At 31.4% G+C, this 7467-nt stretch overlaps 1 long non-coding RNA gene across 1 annotated transcript; it reads right to left on the reverse strand.

Annotated features, from left to right (window-relative positions):
* Positions 1-213: 213 nt before the first annotated feature.
* On the reverse strand, positions 214-1127 carry LOC141702858 (uncharacterized). The gene is made up of 3 exons (XR_012567276.1): positions 1053-1127; positions 881-964; positions 214-226 (listed from the first exon to the last, which is right to left on the reverse strand). It is a non-coding gene; the product is annotated as an uncharacterized LOC141702858 (long non-coding RNA).
* Positions 1128-7467: the final 6340 nt, after the last annotated feature.

Below are 7467 nucleotides of genomic sequence, written 5' to 3' on the forward strand. Positions count from 1 at the left end.
ATATAGCCCTCACACACTCAACCGGAGTACGAACAGCTGGTTGACTCGATGATTGTGAAGACTATGTACTAAATGAGGAGCCATATATGGATGGGCGTCGTCGTTGTCCTTGACCTTTGACATAGTTCTTCTTCACTTTGGATTCCGTATCCCACAAATCCTGATCAAATATGAGTGCTCAGTGCCCTTAGGATAGCGCTCATCAAATAAAACGTCGATAATCCTCCTGTCATCATTTTACCAATTAAACAAAAAAAAACTAAATTAGTCCCAAATTAAATATGAACTATGTTAATATTCCTATACTATAAATATATACTAATAATACATTGATATTGTGATGACTAGTTAAAATATTGAGATCGAAAAAATTAATTTTTTTGATAACTAGAAGAAAAAAATGACATTTACTAAGATTTTTATGTAGTTGATAGGATTCTGTATTTTTATATACGTGTGCACAAGAAATTAAAAAATAACGTACAATACATCCTAAAATCATCGTATCCTAGTTAATGTATAAGCTGGGAGAACAAATTTATATTAATAAATTCATTAAAGGGAAATTTAAAACCGGTATAAACCTTTCTTCCCACATTTGAGTTGAACATAATAAATGCCTGAAAAAGATGGTGTTCATTTGCTTATCTAAACTTGTACTAAAATTGTAACTTTAGCAGCTTATAATATTCCCTATATATTAGTAAAGACATGTGAAAGGTAACATCCCAAATTAAAGTTATATGGAATTGTACTGATTCAATTTCAGGCTACTAATTTTAGTCTAAACCTTACTAGTTATTACATTACTATTGAATAAAATAATGAAAAAAAATTCAATTTGGAAACACCAAAAACAAAATTAATAAAAGCTTATTACCGCTATAGTAACAGCTTCAGGCAGACCATCACGAGTTTTCACATACACATCCACCTAGTTAATAGGACCTTGAGATTGAGCCTCCTATACAAGACATATATCAGTACGACATAATAAACATGTGATATTCTAGATCTTATGATTATAACATATTAAAACTATTCATTCATACCTTGTTAGCTATATGTTGCAACTCGGATATACTGCCTCCTTTGTAGGTACCTTTAGCCTTCTCGCCACCTCTAGCTATTACTTGAAGCAGTCTTTCTCTTCTTTAACCATTTTTTATCTCTCCACTGATTACACATCTTCCCATATATCAGCAGTGCACCACCACCAGGGGCTATACTCGTGCATGTGTTCCATTGCATTTTCATGGTCAACTCCAGCATTGTGCAAGGATTTCTTATGGTCTTTGGAAAGGTTGTCTTTAGTGCGAGCAGCACACTTTTGCCAAAAAATACTAGATATAAGGGAACCCTGCTCGAACCCTGCTCGTCCTCCCACCTGTAACGTTTCTGTAAAAAACAATTTTATCAAAGAATATACTTGCAAGTTATTTTATATATAATAAGAATGACAAATGAGTGCAAGTTTATATTTACACTAGAATAAAAGCATTTAGAAAAAAAAAACATCGAGAATATACAAAAGTAAAATATTGAGAATCATATGAGAATGACAAAATAATATCTCTAGAAAGATATCTTTCTCCCTCTGCGCATAGCCAAAAGTACCAATTCCCCCTTCCCAAAACCTTCACCTCATTATCCACTTTGTATCGTATCTTCACCAAGCTCTATGCATTCTATAGTAATCAAATTTATAATTTATAATAAATCTCTAAATTTTGATGTAAATATTGTATTTGGTATAATGCTTTATTCAAAACAAATACAATAATTTATAATATGATACTAAAAATGTTTTAGACTAAAATAATATAATTACGGTCCAATAATAATTATATATAATACATTTTTTTAAAATTTAAACATTTTTCTCTTTCACTTTTATTTATAAGAGATCATGTGCTATCTATTGGCACACTGCAAAAGGGAAGGAATTTGTATCAGTGAATACAAACCATTTAAAAAGAATGCAACATGACAACTTAATATAGATGCAACGTTATGCTGTGTTTTAAATCTATTACTAGCTCTTTATATGCAAATCATCATATAAATGTAGCAACTTGTACCAAAATTATACGTCTTATAATTTGTAGTAAGAGGATAGTTAGGCCTGTAATCAAGTGCAACCAGCACAGGAAACATAGAACAAGAATACTAGAACATCAGGAATATTGACAACAGCTAAAATTAAACAAATAATTATACGCTCCTGTCGATGTAATTATCAACGATAAGTGCACAAATAATTTATCATGCTGATGTTAGTCAGTACTAGCTATGAAAATTCACATTTCTATTTTCTCAGCATAATATCCTTTACTCATTGAACTCAAGTGTTCAACTGTATTGACAATTGACCATACCAGCCTTGTTGGATACATCCTTTACTCTGTTTCTGCTGGAAAACATTATGCAATTTACAATTGTACTTTTGATAAGGTTCAAACCTCCAGGGAGCGAGGAAGATACGGCTACACCAAAAGGTGTTGCGAGTTTTATGGTGATATATTTGCTTAAAAAACAAACACTTTCTTATAACACCAGCAGCAGATATAGAGTTAATGTTGTTTCAACATCACTTTATTACAATACATACACCAACATCCATCAGCGCCAGTGTATAGTTGTTATGGATACCCCTCCCAAATTTATTAATTCTAGACCCCAAATTATTGATTATTATATCCAAACTATACTTTTGGTTTTCAGCAGGTGTGTATCTTCTATCTACTACCATTTCTTCTTTTTCAATTTTATGGCCTATTTTTTATTTACCACTTATAATTGCCATTCTCCTAAGATTATCCAATCAACAATCCCAATTTAGGATTCTTTTTTTTCAACTTTTATATTGTTTTTTATGTAGTCAAAAAGATGCTGAAATGTGTTTATATAATGCTTCTTGTGAAACCCATTTCGGCTCCTGCTGCCATGTTGAAGAACAAGTGGCCCAGGCATGTATGTTTAACTTATTCCCTTTTGCACTCTTTATCTTGTGTATTCTTAGTTAAAGTAGATGTGGCACTGAATTGATATGTTTACAAGTACAGAAGCTTTTATTTTTATTTGTTTTCCAAGCAGCTCTTATCATCTAACTTGAATTTTTTAACTCTTGTTCGTGTTTTTTAAAGGATGTTAAAGTCACTTCTTTTTAGATCAAAATTTATCAATAAAGACTATTTAGCTTTTATGTATTACATAGGTTTACCGAGGGTGCTCTCAGTAAGGCCAGACCAAGACTTTCATATTGTAAGAAAGGACTCCAGTTATTACAAGGTTCAACCAAATTCTCCATCGAGCTCTTCCAAGGAAAGTTCATGGTTGTTGCCTTTAAACAATTTAAAACACGGGCTACTATGTTCAAATATATACATTCAATAAGTGTGTTTATAAGCAATGAATAATTATATAAAACACCCAGGAAAATTATTACCACCACCCTGAAACACCCCATGGGGGACTAGGCCCTAAAACAGAGTATGTACTCTCTGTATCCACGTAATTGACGGACATTTATTATATTTAATCTGAATTCTGGGATCACCAATTATTTTCAGAGATTAATCTGAACAACATAGGTGTCACAATTTAGTTATCAAATATAATGCAAATTACTAATAGTAGCCACGTCCGAGTAACTCCTAGCACCTACGAAAGTAAATAACTAAATCAAAAAAATAAATTTTTAAAAATATTATATTCTACGACTTATCCTTATTTCCTAAACAGGAGCTATGGCTTGAGGATGAATACCAATTGTTCCCAAAATCTATCTATATATCTTTATACATCTTTGTAAGTTTATTTATTAAGTATTTTAGGAGTTATGTAACCGAAGATTACTGTTTAGAATCAGAATTATGTTGAATTTTCATTAATTATAATTATAATCATAAGTCATTTATTAAGTTTTATACCGGGTAACTAACTATTAGGTGACTTTAATATATTATGTTTATACATGATTACCAATATGTTAAAACACAAGATTTAGAGAATGATTTCTCAAATATGTATAACCAGTAATTTCTTGCAATAGAACATACAAGAAAGAGATACTATTGGCACACCAAAACAATCACAAGAGGGGGATGAGTTCAAAGGCAGCCTTCACACAAACAGAAAGAAGATTTACAGAATGATTATCAAATATGTATAACTACCAGTAATTTGTTGCAATATAATATAGGAGAAATAGATACAATTTATCCACAAACTACATACAGAGGTTAAGGAATAGACATGTACATATCGACTAAAGAATTAACAAATAGATTACAAAATTAACAATAGATTACCTGGAAAGAGGATCGGAAGAAGATGATCGGAATGGTTTGTACAACAGCAGAATTGGGTATAGGTGTTGTACTGAGGTTATGGGTACGGTTCACTGTTGCGTGTATAATTCTTATTTAATAAATTAAAAACAAAATTTATGTTTATTTTATTTGTTTAAGTTTTTTGATTTTCTTCATATATTTTATTGTTTATAAGTCTCAAATATTGTAATATTCTATGATTCAAATATTATTAAAAAAATAATATTATATATTTCAAAATAAAAATATCTAAGAATAAAGAAATTTCTTAATATTATAAAAATAACAATAAATATTATAAACCGCTATAATATAAATAACTATCGTAGTTTACTATGCTACAGTTCACACCCATATTCTAAAATAACACTCTTTTTCTTTATTTTTTACTTTAATGAGATGCTTTTTCATTATTCACAGATCTAATGTAACAAATATTATATTATTTATTAATCAATAATCAATATATAATATATTTTTTTCTTTTTAATAATATCAAATTTTGAGAAAATTACAAAAATATACAAAACGATACGAGAGGCGCCACCATACCACAATTGTGTTCTCCTTTATATTAGTATAATATATTGATATAATGATTTTAAAAAATATTGAGAAATTGTATTAATATTTAGGAAAAATAATATATTATTGAAAAAATCTAACATTTAATAAATTTTAGGAAAATACAATATAGTCAGTTGATTTTAAGAGAATGGGAGAAATTGTACTAAAATGAAATTTTGGAGAATATATATCAAAATTATAAGTTAATTTAAATAGAAATAAGTTTAAGAGAATGTTATCATGGTAATACTTATTAATTAAAAAAATTAAGAAAATTAGAAAAATAGGATGAGACGATTTGAAAGGCGGCACCTAAACGCCTTATATTTTCCTTTACATAATTGTATTGATTTTTGATAGTTAGTTTTTTTACAACATTCGTTGCAGTTGCTATTTGATTTGCTATAAAAAAGTTTGTCATATTTTCATACAAAATTTGCTATTTTTCAAAGTTGATATTAACTAAATTTAAAAATGATACATTAATATTATTTATAATAAAAAATGAATTTTTAATATTCATCGTCAGTGACGGCATTCAGTCGCTGATACTTTTCGATCGCTAAAAAGTGCGCCAAAATCCCATCTACAAAAAAAATCAAATTTGGGAGAATTTCTGCTGCAATCAGTCGTTGATACCTTTCGGTCACTAATACTTCTAGTCGCTAAATTTGAGACCAAATGATGTCGCTGTTTTTGGTGCTGACATGGAACTATCTGCTACCACTTGCGGTTGCTGATAAAATTTACTAGCAAAAGAAAAAGCGCAAAATTTGCGCGGAATTTTTTTTCGGGAGGGGGAATGGTTGTGACTGAATAGCTACGGGCTGCGGTCGCTAAGTACCTATTAGCTACGAAAATGTGCCCGGTCGCGGAATGTGGTCGCTAATGCTTATTATTGCTACCGAAGTTCCGGTCGCTAAAAAAGTTGGTCACTAATAGGCCAGTTTCTTGTAGTGACTGTAAAGCATCTTCATGTGTTTGGAAGCAAGTGTTATATTTTGAAAGACAACTTTGAATATGTGGAAAAATTTGACTCAAAAGCCTTTGAAGCAATTTTTGGGATATTCATTGGAAAGAACAGCCTACAAACTTTATGTGATTGATCAAAAGAAGATTATGGAAATCACAGATGTGACTTTTGATGATGACATGTATCCAGGCTTGGAATGCCTTGATGATAATGAAGTTGAAGCCCTTGCATTTGAAAACCTCAACATTAATAGTGATTATGATGGGGAAGATGATGTTGATGCACAACAAATGATAAATGAAGAGACTAATCAAAAGGAAAATCATGGAAGTGGAAGCTCATCTCAAACACCTAAATTTGATAGCACAAACTCATGGGAAGAAAGAGAAGAATGATCTAGTAGTCATACCAACAATGAAGAAAATGATGAAGGCACAAGTCAACAAACTCATACAAGGAAGTGGGATAGAAGTCACACTAGAGAAGCAATTATTAGTGACCCTACTGCTGGTGTGAGGACTAGAAGTGCAACTGCTAATGAGTGCCTACATGCATGTTTTCTGTCTCAAGTAGAGCCTAAGAAAATTGATGAAGCTCTACTGGATCCTGATTGGATATCTTCCATGCAGGAAGAGCTGAATCAGTTTGAAAGAAACAAAGTTTGGGAATTGGTTCCTGCACTAAAGAATAGAAGCATTATTGGAACAAAATGGGTGTTCAGGAACAAGATGGATGAAAATGGTATAGTCACCAGAAACAAAGCAAGGCTGGTTGCAAAAGGCTACTCACAAGAAGAAGGAATTGATTATGATGAAACTTTTGCTCCAATTGCAAGACTTGAAGCAATAATGATTTTTCTAGTATTTGCCACACACTCAAATTTCAAAGTGTATCAAATGGATGTCAAGAGTGCCTTTCTGAATGGTGAGCTAGAAGAAGAAGTTTATGTGCAACAGCCACCTGGCTTTGAAGATCCATAATTTCCAAATTTTGTGTATAAGTTACTCAAGGCTCTATATGGACTAAAACAAGCACCTAGAGCTTGGTATGACACACTGTCAGAATTCCTACTGAAGCATGGTTTTACTAGAGGTACCATAGATAAGACTCTCTTCTACAAGAAATATGGTGAGGATATGATCCTAGTTCAGATCTATGTGGATGATATCATCTTTGGTTATACAAATGAGAAGCTTTGCCAAAGATTCTCTAAGCTTTTACAAAGTGAATACAAAATGAGTATGATGGGAGAACTGAGTTACTTTCTTGGACTTCAAGTCAGTCAAAGAAGTGATGATATCTTTATCAGCCAAACTAAGTATGTCAAGGATTTATTGAAAAAGTTTGGTATGGTTGATTGTTCACCTACATCTACATATATGTCTACTGCAACAAAGTTGGATGAAGATAAAAAGGGCAAGAGTGTAGATATTTCAAGCTATAGAGGAATGATTGGTTCACTGCTTTACTTAACTGCTAGTAGACCATACATCATGTTTGCTACATATTTGTGTGCAAGATTTCAAGCCAATCCAAAAGAATCACATTTGATGGCTGTGAAAAGGATTTTCAGATATTTGAAGGGGACTCCAA

The sequence above is a fragment of the Apium graveolens genome, unplaced genomic scaffold (assembly GCF_009905375.1).
Source record: "Apium graveolens cultivar Ventura unplaced genomic scaffold, ASM990537v1 ctg5805, whole genome shotgun sequence".
In the NCBI taxonomy this organism is placed as follows: Eukaryota; Viridiplantae; Streptophyta; class Magnoliopsida; order Apiales; family Apiaceae; genus Apium; species Apium graveolens.